The sequence below is a fragment of the Marmota monax genome, unplaced genomic scaffold (assembly GCF_021218885.2).
Source record: "Marmota monax isolate L192 unplaced genomic scaffold, Marmota_monax_Labrador192_F-V1.1 WCK01_AAM20220418_F8-fsc00234, whole genome shotgun sequence".
Classification (NCBI taxonomy): Eukaryota; Metazoa; Chordata; class Mammalia; order Rodentia; family Sciuridae; genus Marmota; species Marmota monax.
The window spans coordinates 963,487-989,114 of record NW_026692493.1 but is presented as its reverse complement, the minus strand read 5'-3'; positions in this window follow the sequence as shown (position 1 = coordinate 989,114).

The window sequence follows — 25,628 nt, the reverse complement described above, 5'->3', positions numbered from 1 at the left end:
CCGGCACTTGTTCACTCGGCTGACGGGTCCGTTGCCCGTGTCATCCCACTGAGCAGTGTGCGGGGTGCAGAACGGCTGTGGAGCCAGGGGGCACCTGCCACTCACTTTCTGTGGAGAGGAAAGTCCACTCTCCCAGCGCTTCCAGCTTACCTGTCCTTCCTGCAGCCACCCCCGTCAGGCAGACACCCACCTGAGGTCATGTGCGTGGGTGGCACCTCTTGGCCCACCCAGCCCTGACCACTCCCCACTTCTCTGAGTTCCGCTCTGGGAGGCACTGTCCATGGTGTGTGGAGGTGGGCTCAGGGCACCACTCAGCCTTAACACGAGCCTGTCACCAGCAGTGCGTGGAGGAGCCTCGGCCACTGTGAGGTAGAATAAGCCAGGCGCAGCCAGGTGGGCACGGCTCGCTCCTCCTTAGATCCGAGGACGCTCCGAGGGGAGGCCACGGGCGGCGATGGCACTGGAGCAGCGGCCATCCTGGGGACACACACTGCTGGAAAGAAACGGACCCCTCCTCTCTAGGGACTCCTGCTATAGCCTGGTGGACCAGGAGAGGATGCTGGGCTTCTGTGAGCAAGGAAAGGGCTCCAGCGTTTGCAGGAAGATTGAGTGCACCGCGTGGGCCTGTGAGGGCCTGGCCCCCGGGGCCTGGTGACAGTGTGCTGGGATAAGCACGTCTAGCCTCTGAAGACAGCCGTTCCTGTGGGCCCATGAACGGCCCTTTAAATATCAGGTTGCTCAAAACGGCAGATGCCAGGCCATAGCAAGTATCGTGGGCTATCAAAATACCATATTTAAACGTGTGGGTTCTTTTCTCACAGTTTTTGACATCACCTTCCTTTTCCAGTGCCCAGGGCCAGGCGGTGTTAAGGAAGAGACTTCAGTCCCCCACGCAGGACAGTCATTTGTGAAAGCCCAGGTCTGACCTGCCACGGCAGACGCGGTCTCTGGGGAATCATGCTTAGTGCATGATAATCTCTGTCGATTCACAAGATGGGACTTCCCCAGTCGGAGTCCACCTTGCCAGCTCCAGGCTGGCCTCTGGGAGTCTGTGAGTGACCCTCTGGGCCATGCGTTGTGCTGGGGAGTTTCGTCGGTGCTTTGCATGTCAAGCTGATCTAAAGCCCTGCCAGACACGAGTGGGCTCCCTCAGGGCAGGTCTGTCACCTGCCATGGCTTCTGGTTTTGGTGACTCATGAGTGGAGAACTGGTCATTTTGTTTTGAATTTTTTTTAGTTGTCAGTGGACCTTCATTTGTTTATCTTTATGAGGTGCTGAGAATCGGACCCAGTGCCTCACTCATGCCAGGCAAGTGCTCCGCCACCAGCCACCTCCCAGCCCAGGAGCTGGGCATTTTAAATGACATGATCCAGCCGGTCTGCAAGCGGACCCCAGGGTCTGCTGCTGTTTGCTCAGGACTTCCTGGGTAACTGCTCAGTGGGTGTCTCCACTGGGTGTGGCCACTGACATCTCTGTCTGGCCAGCTCAGTGGCCAGCTGCTGTTCACCCAGAGTCCTCCTGGTTCTCCAGGCTCATCACGGGTCTGTGGGGGTCACTCTGAGCCCTCCAGCAGGCGCTTCCTACCTTGGACTCAGCCTTCGCTTCCTCCTGTGGACACCTCCAGGTCAGCCGGGCGGGCCCTGGGCCTTCAGCAGTCCCAGGAGCGTGTGGGAGCAGCCCTGCCTGTGCCAAGTCAAATCTCCCGTAGCCCTCACATTCTCCAGCTTCCCACTGGGAAGAGTGGGACCGTCCTTGTTTAGTCCCAACCGGTGTCAGCTGCAGTGTTTAAGAAACATGCCCTGGGCACGGGGTTGTTTGCCCAGAGTGAGCCCCGGGCAAGATGAACGACTGGCACCTGCTGGACAGCAGTGAGTGCAGCCGGGAGCTTGGCCACCTGCCCTGGTGGCTCGGGTGCCGGCGGTTTCAGGACAGCCTGGAGCGGGAGGGAAGACGGGTGACTTAGCAGCATAGCTCTCACGGCTCCTGCAAGGTCATCGGATTCTCTTGAGTAGGTGTCCTCAGGTGACTACAGAACTCGGCCAGTTTCCACAGCTCTGAAACACCTGACTTGGACGAGGACGGACAGGCGTCTGGTTGCTTTCTCAAAGGAATGGATTCTGGGGTCCCAGCCTCGCGTCCTGGAGGAGCTGCCATTGCCTCTGCAGATCCGTACGTGTGGCCAGTTCACACTGCGTAAGGAGAAACGCAGCCTGCTCTCCAAGGGACACGGAGGGGTGACCCGGCCCTGAGGCGGCAGTGTGGCTGGAGATGTCAACACCGGCGTCTGTGCCTCTGTCCCACGTCACGGGTACTTTCACCCTGGGGGGAGCTTCTGAGCCCCACAGGGAGCATCAGGAGCAGCAGCATTTCAGGTTATAAAGACAAAGAGAACGTGTGTGTGAGAAACGTGCAGATGAGGTGAGACACTGTCATTTACACATCAGAACAGTCCTAGAGACTCTGAGTAAAGAAACCTAAAAGGGACCCACGTCTAGGCACATGGTGATCCCACTGCTGAAGGTCAGGAGCCAGAAGGAGACCTTGGAAGTGGAAAGAGAAATCCGAGTCGGCACAGCAGAGCCAGGGAGCTCACGTCGTGGGAGACAGGAGCAGGTGAGGGGGTCCCTAACTCAGAAGGAGAAGAAAGTGTCACCTGCCACCTTTGATGCAGCAAAACTCACTCAATAAGGACACTGAAACACAGGCCCAGGTAACTGAGAGCTAGGGGTGTGCTGCTTACAGACCCCCACAGGACCCCAGGGAGGCTCTGGGCTGGGAGCAGGCGGCCGGACAGGAGGGCAGGCCCCGAGGGAAGGAGGAAGACAGACGAGGCAATTTGAGGGGCAGACGGACGGACGCGTTCCATTCTTAGCTGACGGGAAGCCAGCGGATAGGAGGAGGCACCGGGCTCACTGCTGGGTCTTTACCAGGTGGGAGCAGGGTCTGCAGTGGCCGAGCAGGAAGCCGGTCTGTCGGCCTGAGGGGGCCTTGCTGGGCGGCAGCTGGAGAGGGCGTACGGAGGTCAGCACTAGGACAGATCCCTCAACAAGTCTCTCTTCTCCTCTCTTTTCTTGGCTTTCTTAAGTGATGAACACTGAGGTCCCTGGGGTGGTAGCAGGTGGGTGTGACAAGGGCCCAGAGGCCAGGGAGCTGTGAAGGACCAACCTGTCCACGACCCCAAGCTGATGTGGATCTCACGGGGACTAGGAGGCCTTGGTCGGCCCACAGGAACCGTTGGTAGGATAACCCAGAGCACTGCAAGACACCTGGTCTGACACCACCCTTCCCGCCGTCCCCGCAAAGGAACTAAATGCCACACTGGAAACTATCACTGAATGTGACAGAAAATGAAAAAGGAGGAAAGACGAACTTCAGCCACACAGAGCATGAAAAGGGAGTCTGCAGATATCGACCCACACATTAGTGACCGCCTAGTGTAGACGGATCAGGCCAGACCATCACCTAGACGGGTTAACAAACGCGGAGCACTTGCCCACGTCTGCGCAGAGCGCAGCAAAACAGACGGCCAAGGGCTGGGCGGGGCTCAGAGGCAGGGCACTTGCCTAGCATGTGGGAGGCACTGGGTTCCGTCCTCAGCACCACATAACAATGAACAAATAAAACAAAGGCATGCTGTCCATACCCAGCTACCAAAAAAAGAAAGGTTAGAAGCCACCAAAGAGCCACTAACATAAAGGGTATGGGATATGGAATATGATACAATAAGAAGATGAATGAGCTGGGCACAGGGGCACACACCTGTAATCCCAGTGGCTCGGGAGGCTGAGGCAGGAGGATCGTGAGTTCAAAGCCAGCCTCAGCAACAGCAAGGCCCTAAGCAACTCAGTGAGACCCTGTCTCTAAATAAAATACAAAATAGTATAAAATAGGGCTGGGGGATGTGGCTCAGTGTCCGAGTGCCTCTGAGTTCAATCCCTGGTACCAAGAAGAGAACAGACAGTCAAGGGTGGTGAAAGGTGGGTTGTGCAAAGAGTAGCCTCAGGAGCCTGGAGCGGCTTCACCGACATCAGACAGAACCGACCTTACAGAGAGAGCTTACGGCGCCCCAGACCCGCCCCTGGAGAAGACGCGACAATGAGAGTAAGTCACAGCACAGTCCTGCAGCCTCCGGAGCCGTCAGACATCGTTGCAAGTAAAACAGGAAACTCAGCAGTAACCGATGGAGGGGTTGAGGCCCCACTTCCAACACGGAGAGCGCCAGGCACGTGGTGGACGGGACGCGGCAGGCCGGGGAAGACCCTGCAAACCAAGGGGGCCTCCCTGACTTCCCGAGCAGACGCCACCCTCTCACCGGCTCACAGGTGACCTCAGGATGGACCCCGGCTGGGCCACGTGATGAGCTGTGGACAGGTGCCTTCTCTTGCCACAAGGAGTAGAATCAGGACAGAATGGCAGCAAAAATCCCACAAGAGTCTGAAAGTTAAATGACATGCTCCAGACAACCAAGGGGTCAGAGAAGAATCGCAAGTGAAAGGAGAAACAGATGAAGGACGAGCCCATGGTCACCGTCCCCAGCAAGAGTAGCATGCGGGGAGGGGGGTGTGGGGGGGTTACAGCTGTGAAGAATCGTCCAGAAAGAGAAGAACAATCCGAGATCAATAGCCTCCACTTTCTCCTTAGAACACTGGGGGGAGAAGAGCAGATTAGCCCAGTGTAAGCAGAAGGAAGGAAATAATGAGTATCAGGCGGAGGGTAATGAAACGGGGACAGAAAAACAATAGGGAGAGTGGGGGAAGCCAAAGCCGTCCTTTGTAAAGATCAACAAAATCGACTTCAGCTAATTGATGAAGCAAAAGAGAGAGGAGACTCAGACTACTAAAACCCGGGATGAAAGGAGGGACACTGTTAGCCCTTCAGAAATGAAAAGCAGCAAATGGAATCCTATGGACCCTGCGCGCCAGCAAATCAGTAAACTTAGCGGAACTGGAGAAAGTTCTAGGGAGGCAGAGAGCCCTCCCTCGGAAGAAAGAAGACCTGGGCAGACCTGTGACAAGTGAAGGCCCTGGGTTTGCAGCCTAACAGCTGTCCAGTGTCCACCGAGAGAGCCCAGGCCCCAGGGCCTCACTGGCAAAGTCCACCCAGCACCTGGCCCAGAACCAACAGCGACTCTTCACAATCCCCAACCATCATCCTGTGACCCAATCCAGACAAAGCATCACGAGAGAGCTGCAGGGCTGTGCCTGGGTCACCCAGGGAAGAGCAGCAGACCAAGTCTGTGATGTATGATAAGGGTCACATGCGAGACCCAGCGGGTTCGCCCCAGAAACACAAGGTCAATTTGACCTCTAAAACCATCAAGCTGGGCGCAGTGGCCCACACCTGCCATCCCAGCGGCTGGGGAGGCTGAGACAAGAGGATCGTGAGTTCAAAGCCAGCCTCAGCAAAGCGAGGTGCTGAGCAACTCAGGGAGACCCTGTCTCTAAATAAAATACAAAATAGGGCTGGGGTGGGGCTCAGAGGTCCAGTGCCCCTGAGTTCAGTCCCCAGTGACCCCCACCAAAAAGGAATGCGCCCAGCAAGATTGCAGGCCACAAGATCAATATGCAGTGATGTTTCATTTCCAGACACTTGTGATGAGTGATTCAAAACGAAAATAAGGAAACATTGCATTTACAATAGCATCAAAAATAAAGTAGATAGTTTCACAAAAGAGATTCAAAATTCTACTCAGAAAAACTCTGAAATTTTGATAAAAGAAAGTTTTTAAAACCCAAGTAAGTGGAAAGATTCCGTGTCCACAGGTTAGAAGGCCTCGTGCACTCTTGGTGGAAATGTAAAATGGGGACGCTGCTTTGGAAAACAGTCGGGGAGCTCCTCCGAAGGAGCAATCCCAGGCCCAGTGTACACCCGAGAGCGGAGAAAAAGTCGTCCCTGCTCACCCTGAGGGTAAATGTTCCCAGCAGTGTATCCATGACTGCCCCCAGGCCGAAGCACACCCAGTGGCCATAGCTGATAAATGGATAAACGGATAAATAAAAGGTGGTGTAGCTGCAGGGGGACTGTCACTTGGCATCACAAAGGGACGAAGTACTGATATGTGTCACTCCAAGGGTGAGTCATGGAAACTGGTTTTACGAGAAAGGAGCCACTTGCACAATTGCACACACGAGAGGCCCACGTATGTGAAGTCAGACGATGAAAACCCAGGGCTGCTGAGCGCGGGAGGTGGGTGCTGACCGTCCTGGGGGGCGGACGAGCCTGGCATTGGCTGGAAACACAGCTGAGCTGCTCTATGATCTGCTATGCCCACCGCAGCCTGCCCCTTAAGTGGTCAGAGCTCATGGTACTGGAGCTACGTGTCGATAAAGCCGTCGACATTGGAGAGAACCTTGATATCGACTTTTAGGAGAATAACTGCCTGGGCTTTAAGGCAGCTAGAGATGGGGAGGGCTGAGAGGCCGGAGGGGACACAGGGAGGGCCACACGTGCTGCGCCTGTTTCTTCCCCTTCAGGCACTTTCTGGACTCCAGGTGAAGCCTGTGTGTGGCGTGTGGCGTGTGGCGTGTGGCGAGGCAGTAGTCAGCAAGCGGAGGACAGGTGGGGGCTGAAGAGAGTGAGGGAAGGCCACCCGCTCACGTCAGAAGGCTCAGCAGATCGCTGGCCGAGAAAATGACAAACCGAAAAACCTTAAGTGGCTAGAAGAGGCATTAATTTACAAAGAGCTGGCTATTAACACACGACGAAGGAAGCCAGGCGACAAGGGGTGGACAGTACTCCTTCCAAGAGAAGGCAGAGAGAGGGCCACGGGCCCACGAGAAGACGTTCATTCCACTGGTCACAGGAAAAGGAGTGGGACCCACCCGCGCCTTCGAGTTTCATTTTGCACCTTGTGTGAAGCAGAGTTGTACTTCTTTTGGATCCAACTGCAGCCTCTGCCTTACTTGACATGTTGGGACCCTCGTCATTGACGTGTCTGGACACTCGTCATCTCACATGCTTATCAAGGTGGCCACGTTAAACAGCTGCTTCGATACTTTCTACTGTTTCATCTTTGACGATTTTTTCCGTTTTCTGCTGCCAGGATGCATTCTTGCTCTTCCCCCGGGGGCGCAGTGGGCCAGCGTGGTGGGTCATTCCTTGGAGGCACCAGGCTTCTGTGACACAGAGGAGGAGGAGGAGGAGGCCGGGCGGTGTTTCGTGTCTTCCCGAGGGAGTGCTGACCCTCGCCCCAGGCCGCGTGGTGAGGCAGGCTTCCTCTGGTGCTCCTCCTGCCTCTGGTTGAACTCTGGGCTTGTGGCAGTGTCCACGGGGAAGAGCCCAGTGCTGCAGAAACTCCCGCGTGTGCCAGTCAGCTTTGCACCCTGGTGGCAAAATTCCTGAGAGAATCCACTTAGAAGGAGGGCAGGTATATTTTGGCTCATGGGTGAGAGGTAGAGTGCCTGACAGTCTCTTGCCCAACTTAGACGACCTACGACAATCACACTCTCACCAGCAGATGCATGATTTTGGTCCCCACCACGGACACACGGTCCCTGGCTGAGAACGCACATACAAACCAGCCTCCAGCTCAGAGCCAGTGGTGACGGAAGACCTCCCCGAGGAGGGGTTCTGAGCAGCCACGGCTGGCAGGTGCCACAAGTGCCTTCCCAAGCCTTCACCCAAGGCCCTGGGACGCTGCGAGGCAGCCCCTGCGACGAGCAGAGACCACCCTTCTCTCTGAAGTCTGCTGGTCACAGAGCCCCAGCCGACAGCCGCGTGAGAGGGCATCAAGTGCCTGCTGTAGGGGCTACTGCAGCTCAGACGTAAGGGCAGCTGGCGTAATCCCACCTTAGGGTGGCCCCTGGGCCCCTGACCACACTCTTGGTTGGTCCCAAATGAATGACAGGCAGGGATGATCTCAGTTCTGCAGATATGGCACTGCTGTCCCCAGGCCTTGGGGGCATAGCCTATTTGGTGAGGAAGGCCCTGTGACTATTCCCTCCTCTGGCCTCAAACTGCGACTTCTAGCGCTACATGAGCAGCACAGGCAAGGCTGACCCGAGACGCTCAGAGCCTGGACACAGGAAGCTCGTCCCCACTGTACCCCTTCAGCTGCTCTTCCATCTTCTGCACAGTCCAGAAGGGTCAGGCAGAACCCCAGGCTTGCCTAAGCACCAGTCCTGCTCCGCCTTCCCGGGGCTGTGCGCGGGGGCAGGCGGGCACCTTCTCTGCACTGGGCACTGGCACGAGTTCTTGAGGCACACCGGGGTCCTCTCCAGACCTCTGCACACCTGCGCCAGCCGTGCACACACATTGGAGACCGGCAGACGTACCTCCCAGTCATCGGAAGGAGGGTGCCGCCAGCAGGGTGGCCTTTCCAGAGTGTTCCACCGCGGTTCACCCCGCTTCCCGCACGGCGGGTTCTGAAGGCACTTCCCGCAGAGCAGTTCTGACACCCTGCCCACTGCAGCAGGCCCGCAGACCTGGAGGGCAGGAGGGGGAGCCCCTTGCACCCTGTTGCTCATCAAGCATGACAAGAGTGACTTTGACGCTCTGATTGACCTCAATTTCAAATGGCATTTTCTCTCCGTATTAATAAGCGATATTGGTGGTTTCAATAACTTTGTTATGTGTGATCTTTATTTAACTTTGTGTGTGAAGTTACACTAAGTAAGGAAAATTCACAGGACAGTTTAATCCCATCTTTGTTCTGACTGTTTTACGTGACATAGGTTAATCTGTTATTCCTTTAAAGATGAGATGGATGTCAGCTTCCACGCATCTAACCTGGGTGATTTTTTTTCTTTAAACAGATTCTTGGTATTTTGCGTTCCTGACTGTGGCCGGAGTTAATCACGTGCTTGCCCCGGGGCTGCCTCAACTTCTCCTTTCTGGGTGGTTCTCCTCCATTCCGACGGACGCCTGCTCTCTCGGGTCTCTGTTGGTCTCTTGCCCACACTGAACCCACACAGGTCTGCCTTTGAAGAGCCCAGTGTACACTCGGCCTTGCTTCCTCGCTCTTCTGTTTACTGCTCTGCCGCGTTCAGCTTCCGTGTTTATTAAACTGTCCCCCCTCATTCTTTCAGCCCGTCTCGCCACCTCCACTCACGCTCCGCTGCCGCGGGGCTGCTCGCAGCGCCTCCCTCCTCTGCGTCTGGACGGAGGCGGCTCCCGCTCCAAGCCCTCTGGGCTGCATTTCTTTCTTGATTTACTCTTTGATCTGAGGATTATCTGTAAGTGGATCTCCTACTTTTCAAGCACTCAGGTATTTTAGTCATCTTTTCACTTTTTTTCTAGTTTCATTGTTTCTTGATCAGATAATTCGGGCTGCAGAACTTCAACTTGGATGTTTAATTGTTTTCAAAGGTTTCATTTGCAGCCCAAAGCACAGTAATCTTTGCAAATGGCTCCTGCAGATAGGTTAGCTGTGTCTTTTGCAAGTCCGTGTGCAGAGCGGCTCTGTGGGCTCAGGCGCAGGGCGTGTGTGCCGACCGTCCATCTGATGAGGCTGACGAGGTGGCTCGCGGCCTCTGTCTCTCTGAGGTGCAGATGGCCTGTGGTAGACCACAGCAGGTCCCCGCAGCAGCCTCAAGTCCCTGTGGGCTCCTCTCAGCTCTTGCCTTGGGAATCCCACGTTTGTCCTGCACTGCAGGCAGCAGGGGACCCCAGGAGCCCCAGGGAGAGGGAGGAGGGATTCCACCCTGCCCACTAGAGGCTCCTGAGCTTCCTGGGTGAGGTCCTGCCGGAGTCTTGGGCAACGCCAGGCGTGCAGGTCTGGGTGCTCCACGGGTACCACGTTGCTGCCGATGGTAGCTCAGGACATTTGCCTCATATTATCTATCCCTGCCTTTCTCCCCCCATAACCAATGTTCAAAGGTTTAGTGGCAAAGAACTGAATTCCACGTGGGTGTCTTCCTCCTCTTCCCAATTTCTTGGTGTTTTCATTAGCAAGGGTGCGAGGCTGGGTTCCGCTGTCCTGTCTCTGCCCACGGCAGGGCTGGGCCCCTGGCCTTCCGTGACGTGCTGAGCCTGTGTACTTTGTGGCCCACCCTTGTATGAGCTTGGTTTGCTCCTGCTTCTCCAGCCCTTGGCATGGTTTTTAATCAGGGCTCTTTGCTGGGAAGACTGTCCACTCAGGTCAGGCGAACTGATGGACATCCTGGGTTCTGCTGTTGACTCACTTATTTTTACAGGTTTAGTTAAGACGCTGTCTGCCCACCACATTTCTCCCAGAACTCGCATTTTCCACTTGGAAACTCTGCAGAGACCTCCGCCAGAGCTTCTCCTCTCCTTCAGGGATCAGTACCGACTTTTACTGTTAATTGGAAACCCGGTGTTGGCTCCTGCCTCCCTCATATTAACCTCCCTCGTCCCCTGTGGGACGCTGAGTCGATCCTTCCCCATTGTGAGGCTTTCCCTCCCTCTCCCCCCAGCCCTCTAGATTCTGCTGAGATAGTTTAATATCTCCTCTATCTGGACCATTATTAGAGTTTCCATTTTGGTTAGCAATTGCATTTGTATTTATTTAGCCCACAGATATCCAAGACATGATATAGGAACCAGGCTGCTCACTGAGCATGGTTAGTAAAAGTTAATTACTAGAAACGACCCAAATGTCCACCAATAGGCGACTGATTATATAAATTATGGTGCATTCATGCATCTGAACTGTATGCAGCTGTTAAACATGACTAGAAAGCTTTTTATATACGGCTATAGAAATATCTCTGTTGAACTTTAAGCAAAAACAGCAAAGCGCAGCACAGTATATATATAATGTCACCGTCTCTTCGATCGTGGAAAGGGAGGGCACCTAACTCTGTAGCTGCGTGATGGCTAGCTTGCTTTGGGCAAGAAGCCCAGGACTGGGTCCATCTGGAGCCTCTGGCTTGGGTGCCCTTCTTGAGTGCCTGCCCTTTACTTGAGTCTTTCACTGAGCGTTTCCTGGGGGTGAGGTGGGCAGGTGGTACCTGCTCTGGGACTGGCCAAGCTGCGCGCAGGTGGGCAGCCTTTCAGGCGGGGCTGGCCGGAGTGCGGGTCCTGGGGCTCCAGAGGCTGGGTGAATGCCTTTCCTGCTGGAGATCTCACCCTCAGGGCACCAAGCGGTTAGCGAGAGGGGTGGTCCGAGGGTCTCCCCCGCTGGTCTCTTGCCCTGCGCCTGTGTCCTCCACTTTCCCACCAGGTGAAGCAGCGAGGAGCCAGGGGCGCAGCCGCCCGGTCTGGGCCTTGCCGTCCTCCAGACCCCGAGCCCACCCCGCCTCTCTGCTTTACCCACCGCCCAGGCACTGGGCTATGGAGGCAGAAAGCGGACCAAGCCGGGCCGGGCTGCCTTCTGGCGGGGCGAGGCCCTGCGGCTCTGGTTCCTGGGCCGGTTCTCGCCAGGTGCTGGGACTTGCACTGGCCTCTGACTTCTGGAGTTTCCATGAGAAGGCGGCAGGCCCGAGGTCCTTGTCCCCTCGTGTGTGTGTGTGTGTGTGTGTGTGTGTGTGTGTGTCTGGTTCCTTGAACACAAGGCCTGCGGTGCTGGGAGCTCGGCTCACTCAGTTATTCAGGAATCCGCAGACGCTGGCCAGGGCCTTGTCTGGCCACCTGCCTGGATCCATCCTCCGGCCTGTGCGGCTCCCGCCCCGCCCCGCCCTCCTCCCTTCAGGCGGCTGAAGCTGCTGGTGGTGGGGCTGGGCTCCAGCGCACCTCCTCCTGCCCGCTGCTGCTCGCAGGCTGCCCTGTGCACGGGCGGGCGTCAGCAGCGCGTCCTCGTCTTTACCCAGACTTTCTCCTGCCCGGTTGGTTGTTTTCACCGTGCAAGGAGCCTCCCCGGGAAGCTTTCTGCTGGGCCTCACTGTCCTTGTTGTCACTCGCTCTGGTTGCTGCTGGGCTGACCTCTGGGTCTTCTCCCTGGGCCTCTCTGGGCCTCTTTCCGCCCAGAGCAATGGGCAAGTCTGCGGGACCTGAGGCCGCAGGACAGGAGAGGGCAGCAGGTCCCCGTGCCAGGTCCCACCACCCGGCCCTCCCTGGGTGTCAGGGCGAGTCCCAGGCTGGGGACCGATGTCCCATCTCTGCCGCAGCCCCTGGTGCAGCTGCTGCCTGGTGGTCTCTGACAGCCCCTCCACCACCCCCTGAGGTCTCTGGGTCGCAGCTCACAGGACCGAGTTGCTGGGCAAGAGCAGCAGGAGCCCCAGGTGTCCTATTTCCTGGTGACCCCAGGACACAGGGCCGAGCCAGTGACACCATGGCTTGTCACTTGTTCAGTGTGACTGTCACTCACCTCTGGGGAACATGTGCCCTATCATCCCACTTCTATAGATGGGGACTTGGGACACAGGGCTGGCCTGCAGAGTCCACCCGCCCTGGACAGTAAGGCTTTTCCAGGAAGGATGGCAGGCTGGCCATTCAGCTTCCCTGGTCACTTCCCTGAGGGGGCCCCGAACGGCTGCCTGGTGGCCGGGCCTCTCTTCTGCTATGCCAGGGTTTTATTGCGGACCTAGAGCACGGCCCCCGGTCCCTGAACAAAAATCTTCCCTCTGCCAAGTCGATCTTTATTGTTGCCATTAAACATTTATTAAATACTCTGCTCAGAGCTGACGCCGGGCAGTGGCACTGTGGTGAGCCAGGGCCCAGCCAGTGGCCCTGCCACGTGTCACCTCCTCACATACTGAGAGCCCTCGAGCTGGGCCTGGGGCTGTGGTCGGGTCTGGAGGATCCTGCTGGTGTGGAGTGGGCAGAATGAGCACTCGGGCTCCGAGCAGGAGGTGAAAGGGGAGCACAGGCAGAGTCATGCCCACTTGAGGTGACAGAGGAAGAAGGCCACCGGGACCGCAGGGCTGGGGGTGACCACTGGATCAGCCTGAGTGTCCCTGGGAGGGACACAGGTGTGCTCAGGTGGAGAGCTGGCTGCAGGCCTGGGGGTGGGTGAGTTTTTAAAACAAGTTTTTATTTTGGAATCATTTTAGATTCTCAGGTAAGGAGCCCAGGGGGTGGAGCTCCTGGTGGCCCTCTCCCTGGTGCTGGCCGGTCACCTCACACACTCGTCAAAGCGGAGGAAGGAGGATTCCAACTCTGCCTGGATTCCTCTGTACCTCCACTGATGCTCAGTAGGAGGCTTTAAAAAGAAGACAAAATTCAAAGCCCTTGGCTGCAGGTGCAGGCCAGGAGGCGGGGCGCCTGTGGGCCAGCTCCTCACCGGGCAGGCGACCCCAGGAGCCCACCCGTCCCTCCTGTCCAAGGTTGCAGAGTGGTCCCTCTGTCCGGCCCTCGGCTCCTTGGGCTGACCTTTGCCATTGGCCCTGAGGGCGAGCACCCTCCAGCCAGGCTGTCCCCCCCTGACCCCTGGCTCTGGGCCTTCCCTAGCCTTCCCTCGGCCAGGCCCACGATGACTTCCCTAAACTTGTCCCCAACCACCCTGCTCTGCAAAAGCTGACCATGCCCTCCCAGCCCACCATGGGGGTCCCACATGGGAGATGAGGACTTGAGTGCCTGGGTGCAGTCACCGGTGGCCACTGTCACCTCTGCCACCCCAGGACAGGGCTGGGCTTCCTCTGACCCTTGGTGCAGAGCCACGAGGAGGAGGAGGAGGAGGAAGAGGAGGCTCCATCATTCCCTGGATCTTATCCCAGGTAAACTGAGTCCCAGAGAGGTCGCACGGTAATGAGCCTCCGCCTTCCTCCGCCCTGGCTGCCTCCCGCCCCCACTGCAGGGCCCAGATCCTCCCCCTCTTCCCTCCCCCGCCTTCCTCGGTGTTCAGAGTCCCCGGCGCACTCCTCCGTATTTAGGTGGCCAACCCCAGTTCCCCCAGTCCCCTCAGCCCCCCCAGCCCCCCAGTCTTCCCAGTCCTCCCAGTCTTTGCGTGGCCAGTGCCATCCTCAGCTGGGTGTGCTGTCCCTGAGGAAGCCTCCCCACACACACCTGTCTGGGCCAGGGGCTCCCCGCTGTGTCCTTGGCCGAGATGCCGAGGCTGTTGTGGTCTGGCAGCAGCGGGCAGGCAGGGCTGGTGCTGGACTGACCATGTCCTGGCTGACAGTGGACCCCTGAGAGCAAGGCTGCAGGACCCGACTCCACAGCTGTGCCCGTGTGGCTGGGGTGGGGGTGGCCACATCTTGCTCAGCGTCCACCCTGAGGCAGGACCCAGGGCTGGCTGGCCGCGGTGGCAGAGGCGACAGTGGCCACCAGGGGGCACTGTTGGCCAGTCCTGGACAAGCCAAAGATCTGGTCTCTGCTGGAGGAGCTGCAGGGACGGGGCTGGTCTCTGACTCCATCAGATCCCTTTGCTGGAAGCTGCTGGAGGCCCCTGGCTGAGGGTGACCGAGGGACCAGGGCAGAGGGGCTCAGCCCCCTGGGCTGCACACTGCCCTCACAAGGGCTGCCGGCCAGGGTCAGGTTCCTCACCTGCCTCAGCCGAGTCCCAGGCCCTGCTGTGTGGCAGCTGCCCCTCTGCAGGGAGGAGCAGGCGGGATGGCAGCTCAAGAGCCTGGGCCCAGCCAGGCCTGGGGACCGGGGACCCTGGGGTTTGAGGACTCTGCTCTCCACGGAGTGCGGCAGACAGGGGTGGGTGGGGGGTCTGCTATCTGTACTGGCTTATAGCAAAGCTCAGAGGAGTGACCCTGGGGGTCCAAGAGGTGGTCCTGGGAGCTTGGTGCTTGGGCCCTGGGCCTTGCAGTGGGCTGATGGGCTGGGACCCCAGCCTCCCCTGTGGCCCTGGGCAGGTGCTTTCCCTGGTCTCTGCCCAGTCCAGGTAGAGCCTCCTGAGCAGGGCAGGGGTCAGCAACAGGAGGTGGGCTGGATACGGGGTCCCCAGATCCAGGTGCTGCTGCCCTTTGTGCCAACTGGGTCAGGGGGAGTTGCACAAGGAGAGGGCACGGCCAAGTGCCAGCCCTGCTCCCCAGTACTGCTGGACTAGGGCACTAAGGTGGCCGGAGGATGCAGCAGGGAGGTGGCTGGGATGTCCGTTATGTGGCTCCCCCTGCAGCACCAGCCCAAGGGCTCCAGAGAACTTGCTGGGCTGGCGGACACGCCCTTTGATGCTGCGTGGTGGCCTTGCTCCTGCTGACCCGGGAGGGTCCCCCCGTCCCCAACAATCCTGCTGTGAGTCCTGTCTTGGGAGGCACCCCTGGGACCCGAGGTCCCCATTCTCCACGTGCTTCTGAGCCCCTCACCCATCTCCGCCCCCTCTCCTGGACTTGGTGTGTGTGTGTGCGTGTGTGGACACACCTGTATGCTCGTGTCCACGTGTCTGTCTGTGTCTGTGCACGTGTGTGTGTGTGTGTGTGTGTCTGTGCACATGTGTGTGCGCGCACCGTCCTTCCCAGCAGAGGGGAACCACTCGAAGGCCTCGTGGCCTCTTCCTCGCCCTGAGCCCCGCCTTCTCTCTGCTCTGGCTCCAGCTGCAGACCTCACACTGTCCTGGGGCATCCGCGGGGCAGGGCACCACTGGGTCAAAGCCCCTTTCTAACTGTCCTGCCGGCCTCCATTTCCCCTCCTGCGGGCCACCATGCTCTCCCCACGTGGCCTGCTGCCCGCCCCCTCAGCTGCTTGGAGCTCTGCTCCTGAGAACCCTGCCGTCTCTCTCTCTCCAGAGCCTGGTGTGATCACTCCTGTTCCACCTGCCCGACTCTCCCTAACTGTCAGCAGGTGGCCTGGGCCCGGGGGGAGCTCACAGCTGGTCAGGGACTGGCCCTACCACTCACTTCATGTCCTCGGACAGCTCCTAATGACCAGCCTGCAGCCCCCAGCCAGAGACCCCTCCTGGCTCATCTCCACGGTCCTCCGGGAAGGAGGCAGCGGTCTCCAATCTGCAGAAGTCACTCTTCATTCCCTGCGGTTCCTCCTGGATCAGGCCTCTCAGTGAGCCTGAGCCGCCCTCCAGCCCGCCCTAGAGCCACGCGTCCCGTGGCTGTCAGGAGGGAGAGTCACGTGAGCAGGTCCGTGGCCGTCTCCTCACGGCTGGGGCAACGTGCCCCGCACGTCCAAGATCAACACCCTGGGCCTTCCGTGTGCTGGGCGGGCTCCTCCGTGCTGCCTGCTTTATTCTCAAAAAGACGGAGGGAGAAAGATGCCGTCCCTCTGCACAGCAGCAACAGGAGCCCTGAGAGGCGGGCAGACTCCTGAGGAGGGGACAAGGGGGCCCAACAGGGCGCCCTCTGCACCTGGGGCTGTGGGAGTCCCCCTGCCCACAGAAGCTGACTTTGGATAAAGACCCTGGAGGGGTCCTGTCCCTGCTGATGCCCTGAGACATCCAGCCTGGAGCTCCTCTTGCCCTGCCTTGAGGGTGAGGGCTGTCCCCACCGCGCCCTGCACCATGTGTGGGGAGGAGCGAGGCTTCCTTTCCTCGCGTGCGTCCCTGGGTTCTTTGGTGGCACCTCAGTGGTCACATCAGGGTCACACAGCTCTGTGCAAACTCGATGCACTCCTCGCCCGGAGCCAGCTGCCGTGTGCCTGACTTCAGAGGTCCCATCCTGGTGACAAACCCCACTGGCTACCCTCAGAGGACAGCCGTTTTGTTTCGATGCAGAGCTCTCGTGGGGCGGTGTTCTAGAAGGGCCCAAACCTGCCTGGAGGGCCGTGGTGGGAGGGGGAGCCTCCGCCCAGGGGGCTGGCCCCACACAGCTCCCTGCAGAGACCCTGGCCGCCACGGGGTCCTGCCCCGCTCAGCAGCCAGCTCTTGTTTCAGGCTGTGACTCAGGACAAGTCTTCGTGGTGCTGTGATCTCCCCTGCAGGACCTGGGACTCACTCGGTCCTTAGCCTCAGTCCTGGGGAGAACAGGGACTTCCAGGGTTGGAACCCAGGCTCCCACGTTGCACGAACAGCTCGTGACACGAAGCTGCAGGTTACCCAGGAGCAGGTCATGGGATCTGGTGACAGTGCTTGCCATTGGACTGATGGCCTTCCGCCCTCACGGGCCGCCTGCTTTGCCTTCCTGCCAGGGAGGTGCCGGGCGGCTGGGAGGTCTGGCTTGCTTACTCTCTTCCACCCCAGGCTGGAGATTCCTGGTGCAGAGCTGCTGAGCCCTGAGGTCACCGCCTCCTTCTCAGCACCCTTGGGGAGTCTCCTGCAGGCCTTTAGGGGACAGAGTCCCCATCAGGAGGTAGAATGACTCCAGAAGGTCCTGGGCAAGCCGGCCGTCCATGTCTGCATGGCCAGACATGAAGTCCGACTGCTCCTCTAATGAGATTCCCACTCCGTGCCAGTGCCAGGGAGGGATCTGGGCAGAGGAAGCTGCTGGTTCCCTCAGAGGCCGGATTAAAGCCCTCTTTGTGCGGGATCTCGCTCAGTCTTTAACCCCTCGAAGGACGGGGGCGGGAAGCTCTCTTGGCCAAACCCCTCCCGAGCCCATCTCCCCTCTCCCAACATGCGGAGCCTTGTAACACGAAAGTTGTTCGTCTATACCAGCCAGTGCCTGCCTGCTCGCCATCTATCACTGTGGAATTAGCAGGAAAAATTACAAAATGTTGGAGGACAGAGACCTTTAGCCACGAGCCATTGCCTTATGCAGGTTTGATAAGCTGAAGCATTAAAAATAGAACAGACACGGCCCGAGGTGGACCAGCACCTGAAACTTTAATAAGCTCCGGCTGCAGCAGGCGTGGGCAGGGCAGGGTTGGGCAGCTGAGGCGCAGGGCACACCAGGCCTGTCCCAAAGCCCCTCTGGAATGTCCTCTGTCCTGCTGTCCACAGCCAGCCCCCTCCACCCGGCTCAGGCTAGTGTGTCCTTGTGTACCCCTCCCCTGGTCTCCCAGCAAAGTGGGGTGGAGCCCTCCTCTGCTTAGTGACTCCCAGACCCCCCAGCACATCCCCCCTGCGGGGGCTAAATTTTGATTTTATGATCCATCAATTAATTAAATATCTGCAGAATTCAAAGAAGTGACAGTCAGTGAAACCATCAACGAGGCCTCTAAATTCCTTGTAAGCCCAAAGGACTTGGGTTTGAGGGACCCATGTGCACCCTGGGTCCACCGTGAACCAGACTCTGCCGATCATGTCCCTCTGACGCAGGTGTTTGGGCCACCAGAGCCCTGGTGGGTGGCTCCTGCATGGTCCTGGAGATCCTGGGCTGTGGAGCTACAGCTTCCAGGACAGCCCAGAGGATGCCGCACCCCAGGTACCCACAGCTCTGCCCTTCTGGGGTTGGCCTCCAGCCACAGCCTGCTGGTTGGGGTGGGGCCTGTCCAGGTGTCTCACATGTTCTTAAACACAGAGCTGAGTGCTGTGGGCCATTTAGGGCAGGCAGGAATGTAGGAGAGGGCCCCTGGGCTGAGCCGGTGGGTGGCCCCTGGGCTGAGCAGGTGGGTGGCCCCTGGGCTGAGCCATGGGAGGGTGCTGGGGCTGTTCTGCCCGAGGCTCAGGCAATCCATCCTATCAGTGGCAGCTAGAGGCCTCTGAGGTACCCAACACTTAAGGACATCAGTGCAGACCCCTCAGGGAGTGGCCAAGCTCTTTAAGTCCCATCCTGCCCCCTTGTCTGCAGACGAGCAGCTGGAAGCCAGGGACGCTCCCTGCCTGGTCCCGAGGTCTCGACACCTCCCTCTCCTGGAGCTCTTTAGCCATTTCCTCTGCTCAGGAGGCCTTCACCGCTCTGGGCCTTTCATCCCACATGACCAGGTGGCTGTGTCCCCTCCCTGTCCCTCTGACTGAGCACAGCCGCAGCACCATCCCCGCCAGGCAGTCACCGTCTCCAACAGGCATGAGCTCCTCAGGGCTGATGGGCCTCTGTCTCCAGGAGGACTGTAGGTCCCTGACCCCGGAGCTCCCTGGGGAAGGGTTCACAGAGGTTTAGAATAATTGTCCTAAAGAAGCCCAGAGGGCCAGCTCGGTGGCACACGCCTGTAATGCAACAGCAAGAACTTGGGAGCCTGAGGCAGGAGTATCGGAAGCTCAAGGCCAGCCTGGGCAACCTAGGGGAGACCCTGTCTCAAATATAAAAGGGGCCGGACACCCCTGGCCTTGCTTCTGCCTTTGACCCAAGACTCCAGGACTTGCTCCCATGGACCTTGGGGGTCCACAGCTCCAAGTTTCTCTTTGGATGCCAAAGGCGCTGAACAGGGATCTGTCTCGTAGAATCCCTCCGTGGACAGTCAGGAACGTGCCTCCAGGAGGGACCAGAGACCCCGGTGGATGTGGAGAGAGAGCACTGTGTCACTGGTGCTGTGTGCTCCTCCCGGGGCCACCTGTGTTGGACATGCAACAGCCCCGGCCTGCCCGGCGGAAGATTAGCCATAGCTGGTTTTAGACACACGTTTGCCAAACTTCATTGATTCCCCAAATTACTTTCTTCTGGGGAGGGGGCTGTCCCCAGGAGGAACCACCTGTGCAGGTGTTCTGGGTCCCCACACCTGGAGATAAGAAATGCATGGTTTCAAAGCCATTGAGGAGCCAGGGCCAGATGATCCTGTGGCCTACACCACCTGCCCCCACCTCCTGCAAGGACCTCAGGGCTGCCACCCACCGCGTGCCCAAACAGCTGCACCCCTCACTCAACACCTGGCCGTGGCACTGATAGATAGCAAGACAGGAAGAGAACCTAACAACCAGGAGGCCAGGAGTCACAGCTGCAGACACCGCCAGACGGAGCACGTTGTGATCAGTGACTCGCGGGTGGTGCAGGGCCGAGGAGGAAACAGCAAGTTCCCTCCTGTGCAGGCTCCGCATACCACAGGGCACCTGCAAGGGAGGCTGACTCCCTGCACGAGGCCACTGTGGGAAAGGCCTTGCCCTAGGTCCTGCCACACACCCCAGCCCTGCCACACACCCCAGGTCCTGCCACACACCCCAGGTCCTGCCACACACCCCAGGGCCTGCCACACACCCCAGGCCCTGCCACACACCCCAGGCCCTGCCACAACCCTGGGCCTGCCACACACCCCCGGGGCCTGCCACCACCCCAGGCCCTGCCACACACCCCAGGCCCTGCCACACATCCCCGGGGCCTGCCACACACCCCAGGCCCTGCCACACACCCCAGGCCCTGCCACAACCCTGGGCCTGCCACACACCCCCGGGGCCTGCCACCACCCCAGGCCCTGCCACACACCCCAGGCCTGCCACACACCCCCGGGGCCTGCCACACACCCCCGGGGCCTGCCACACACCCCAGCCCTGCCACACACCCCCAGGTCCTGCCACAAACCCCAGGTCCTGCCACACACCCCGGGTCCTGCCACACACCCAGGGCCTGCCACAAACCCCAGGTCCTGCCACAAACCCCAGGTCCTGCCACAAACCCCGGGTCCTGCCACACACCCCGGGTCCTGCCACCACCCCAGGCCCTGCCACACACCCCAGGCCCTGCCACACACCCCAGGCCCTGCCACAACCCTGGGCCTGCCACACACCCCAGGCCTGCCACACACCCCAGGCCCTGCCACAACCCTGGGCCTGCCACACATCCCCGGGGCCTGCCACACACCCAGGGCCTGCCACACACCCCAGCCCTGCCACACACCCCAGGTCCTGCCACAACCCTGGGCCTGCCACACATCCCCGGGGCCTGCCACACACCCAGGCCCTGCCACACACCCCAGGCCCTGCCACACATCCCCGGGGCCTGCCACACACCCAGGGCCTGCCACACACCCCCAGGTCCTGCCACAACCCTGGGCCTGCCACACACCCCCGGGGCCTGCCACACACCCAGGGCCTGCCACACACCCCCAGGTCCTGCCACAAACCCCAGGTCCTGCCACACACCCTGGGTCCTGCCACACACCCAGGGCCTACCACAACCCTGGGCCTGCCACACACCCCTGGGGCCTGCCACACACCCCAGGCCCTGCCACAACCCTAGGCCTGCCACACACCCCAGCCCTGTCACACACCCCCAGGTCCTGCCACAAACCCCAGGTCCTGCCACACACCCTGGGTCCTGCCACACACCCAGGGCCTGCCACAACCCTGGGCCTGCCACACACCCCCGGGTCCTGCCACACACCCCAGGCCCTGCCTCAGGCCCTGCCACACCCCCTGGGCCTGCCACACACTCCTGGCCTGCCACACACCCCAGTCCTGCCACACACTCAAGGCCCTGCCACACACCCTGGGCCCTGCTCCAGCCAGGCAGACGCAGAAGCCACTGGGTCCTCCTGGCTGTTCTGGTGAGCACAGGCTCCCTGCAGGCAGGAGACTCTCTTGTCCAGCAGGTGTCCCCTGGCAGACCAAGGACGGCCAGGAAGGAGCAGGCAGCAAAGGGCCCAGGAGGGCTGCTGCCTTCCCTGTGTCAGGCAGAGTGGCCAGGACTGGAAGGGTCAGCGAGGCCCAGCCCAATACGAGTGTCCACAGGCAGAAGTTCCTCCACACTGGGACTCAGCCCAGCTGAGGAAGGCATGCGCCTGCAGGGAGGAGGCTGGGTCGAGGTCGCAGACGAGGTTGAGAGGCCCAGGTGAGGTCCAGATCGCCTCCTACTGCACCCTCCCTGCACTTGGTTTGGGGTCTGCTTTGAGACCAGCAGTCGCCGTCTTGCACACACCCACTGCACATTGTGGAGGCTGTAGACACTCCAGAGCAGAAAGCAGGACGCAGCGTCCCCCCAGGGAGCAGGCCGCCGGCCGCCCAGGGCTCAGTGGGCTTCTGTTGTCCTGAGGCAGGTCTTGATGTCCTCAGCCCTGGAGGAGGCTCCCGACCTTCCAAGCAGCTCCCTTGAGCTCCTCCCACCCGGCTGCAGCCCTGACCTGCCTCTCCAAGGGAGGCCTGGACAGGCTGGGCACCTCAGGACTTAGGCGTGGGGCCTCCCGCGTGCACCTGGGGAGATTTAGAAGTGCCCGGCCCACGTCCAGCCCGGCCTTTAAGTCAGAACCTAGACTGCAGGGCTAGGGACGGATGAAGGGCCAGATGGAAGAGCTTCAAAGACACCTTCCAGGAGGCCGGGCTTGATCCCACCTTGGGTGTGGGCTGGACATGAGGCTCCCTTGTGAGCAGGGGCAGGGCAGAGGTCAAGGACATGGAAACAGCTCCTTGTACTCTGCCTGAGTGCTTGCTCCCCTGAGTGCTTGCTCTCCCTAGTGCTTGCTCTCCTGAGTGCTCACCTAAGTGCTTGCTCTCCTGAGTGCTCACCTGAGTGCTTGCTCTCCTGAGTGCTTGCTCTCCTGAGTGCTCACCTAAGTGCTTGCTCTCCTGAGTGCTCACCTGAGTGCTTGCTCTCCTGAGTGCTTGCTCTCCCTAGTGCTTGCTCTCCCGAGTGCTTGCTCTCCTGAGTGCTCACCTGAGTGCTTGCTCTCCTGAGTGCTTGCTCTCCCGAGTGCTTGCTCTCCCTAGTGCTTGCTCTCCTGAGTGCTTGCTCACCTGAGTGCTCACCTAAGTGCTTGCTCTCCTGAGTGCTTGCTCTCCTGAGTGCTTGCTCTCCTGAGTGCTTGCTCACCTGAGTGCTTGCTCTCCCTAGTGCTTGCTCTCCCGAGTGCTTGCTCACCTGAGTGCTTGCTCTCCTGAGTGCTTGCTCTCCTGAGTGCTCTCCTGAGTGCTTGCTCTCCTGAGTGCTTGCTCACCTGAGTGCTTGCTCACCTGAGTGCTTGCTCTCCCTAGTGCTTGCTCACCTGAGTGCTTGCTCTCCCGAGTGCTTGCTCTCCCGAGTGCTTGCTCTCCTGAGTGCTCACCTGAGTGCTTGCTCTCCCTAGTGCTTGCTCTCCTGAGTGCTTGCTCTCCTGAGTGCTCTCCTGAGTGCTTGCTCTCCTGAGTGCTTGCTCACCTGAGTGCTTGCTCTCCTGAGTGCTTGCTCACCTGAGTGCTTGCTCTCCTGAGTGCTTGCTCTCCCGAGTGCTTGCTCTCCCTAGTGCTTGCTCTCCTGAGTGCTTGCTCTCCTGAGTGCTCACCTGAGTGCTTGCTCTCCCTAGTGCTTGCTCTCCTGAGTGCTTGCTCTCCTGAGTGCTCACCTGAGTGCTTGCTCTCCTGAGTGCTTGCTCTCCTGAGTGCTCTCCTGAGTGCTTGCTCTCCTGAGTGCTTGCTCTCCCAAGTGCTCTCCTGAGTGCTTGTTCTCCTGAGTACTCTCCTGAGTGCTTGCTCTCCTGAGTGCTCTCCTGAGTGCTTGCTCTCCTGAGTGCTTGCTCTCCTGAGTGCTTGCTCTCCTGAGTGCTCTCCTGAGTGCTTGCTCTCCCTAGTGCTTGCTCTCCCGAGTGCTCACCTGAGTGCTTGCTCCCCTGAGTGTCTGGCTGTGTGCTCTGCTGACAGGTGCACCCTGCAGGACTGGTGGGCGCCTCCCTTCTGCCGTCTGCCCCCAACACACTCATCGGATGAGAAAAACATCAGAGGAGCCACGGGGACACCTCCCCTGGAGCAGGCAGTCCCCACCTGTGCCAGCAAGCAAGGCCCTGGAGACCTCAAACTGCAAGAGCCCAAGAGGAGTCGTGGCCAAAGGTGACAGAGGAATGGAGGACCGTCCCAGAATAGAAAAGGAACTTAGCAGGAGAATGGGTGAGACCCACACAGGCTGCGGTTTTGCCATCAGGCTGTGAGAGCCGTGAGGAAGGGCAGGTCCTGGAGCTGGGGCCCAGGACCCCTCCGCCTGTCCTCTGGGGGTCACCCTGAAAATCATGTGCCTCAGGGACCGTGAATATCTGAAGTACTGTCGAATGGACGCACCGCTTGGTGTGGTCCCCAGGGCACAGGTATCGGGGTTGGCCACTGCATGGCTGTGGGACCTTGGAGTTCCTTGTATGTGGACACGAGTCCCTGAGCAGATTGGCCGCAGTGAGAAGACAGCTCTGGTGAGGGCTTCCCTGTGCCAACTCACTGCTTCCCTGCTGGACAGAGGCCTGACCAGTTGCCGTGCCCATTTTCCTCCTAGCCCTCCGTCCAGGTTCAGGTCTGCAGAACCTCTGGAGCTGACTCCTGCCCGAGGGGTCCAGTCTCACTCCTGATACGCGATGTCCAGCTTCCCCAGTGCTGGTCATGGGGTGGACTCTTCCCCTGATGCATGTCCTGCTGCCCTTGAGCACCTGGCTGACCACACGGGGGTCTGCGGCGGGGCTCTGTGCTGTCCATGGCTCTAGGGCACGTCCTGCTCTCATCTCGATACTCTGTAGTTCAATTTTAGCTCAGGAGGTGAGGGCTGTCCTTCCTGCTCAGATTGCTGTGGGTCCTTGGATCCTATATGAATGTTAGGATTTAAAAGACATTTGTAAAATTATCATTTGAATTTTTTTGGGGGGGGGGTACCAGGAATTGAACTCTGTGTGTGGAACTGATTTTTTTGTGTTGAGTTTCGTATCCTGCAGATTTATTAGGTGTGTTCATTCCTTGTCTGTACTTGACCACTTTTATTTACAGACAGGGTCTCACTGAGTTGCTTAGCACCTTGCTTTTGCTGAGGCTGGCTTTGAACTTGCAGTCCTCCTGCCTCAGCCTCCCGAGCTGCTGGGATTACAGGTGTGTGCCACTGTGCCCGGCATCATGGGGATTTTGATAAGGATGGCACTGAATTGGTATCACTGCGCAGTGTGGGCGTTTTCCCAGGTTGTTTTATCAACCCGTGAGCACAGGGTGTGTTCCATATGTCTGTGTCTATAATTTCCTCCTTGATGTTTTATGTTTTCAGTGTGCGAGTCTTTCACCTCTGTGTTAAGTGTACTCCTAATTATTTTCTTCCTCCTGTTGCTTTTGCAAGTTTTCTTTTCAGAGTGTTCACTGCTTATCCACAGAAGTGTGACTGCCTTTTCTATGTGGGGACTGATTTTTGTGTGTTGAATTTTGTATCCTGCAGCTTTATTGGGTGTGTTCCTTCCTTGTCTCTGTGTGTGTGTGTGTGCACGTGCGTGTGTATTGTCTTCAGGATCTGACATACCTGATCACGTCATGCACAAACAGGTGGTCTTACATCTCCCTTCCAATTTGGATGCACCTGTTCCGTGTCTTTGCTGGACTCCTGCGCCTGGAGTGCCGGGCCCTGCGCAAGTCAGGAAGGCGCCCTGCTGCCCAGACCTCGGACCGTGGCTTCTGCTCCCGTGAGCTGGTGGTGGAGGTATCACACGCCCTCACTGTGCTGGGCTCCTTCCTTTCACACCTGCCGTGTGGAGCGTTAAAGCCACATGGGGTCAGTGACTGCTTCGTGGGCCTGTGGGTCCTCTCCTTTTGCCCACGTGGTTCCGTGCTGACCCCTTTGCCTGTGTGGAGACGCCCTGTGCTGGGACTACCCGCCCGGTGGAGGTTAGCCATCCTGTCCTGAGCTGCCAGGTCCCGCTCTGTGCCCTGCAGACCCCGCGTGCCACTCCTGGGGATGTGGGCCTGCAGTTCTCAAGTCTTACAGTGTCTCTGGGAGATTGCATATTGCTGGACCTTGAGTTTTATCCATCAGCCTTTGATTGTGAACTTAACCCATTTGCATTTAAAGTAGTGATTGATAGAAGAGAACTTTCTATAGCATGTGGTCTTTCTTCTCTAGTTAGTTGGCCCTTTCCTCTTGCTGTCTTCTTGGTTGATTACTGTTTGGATGTCTGGTTTTTTCTATGTGGTCATCTTGAGGCTGCTGTGTACCTGCCCAGTTTAAGTTGGTGACAATCTAGTCACATGCCAAATCCTACACTTTTAACCCTGGACTTGTGGTCAGTGTGTCTCCTTACGTGCTGTGCATCCATGAGCACGTGTGCTTCCCATTTTACCTTAGGGCCAAGAGCAGTTGGCACACGTCGTCTGTCACCTCGCTCTGGGTGCACAGTTACCTTGACCAGTGACATCGAGGGCTTCACAGCGTGGGCTGGGTCCAGTGTGAAGAGCCCCA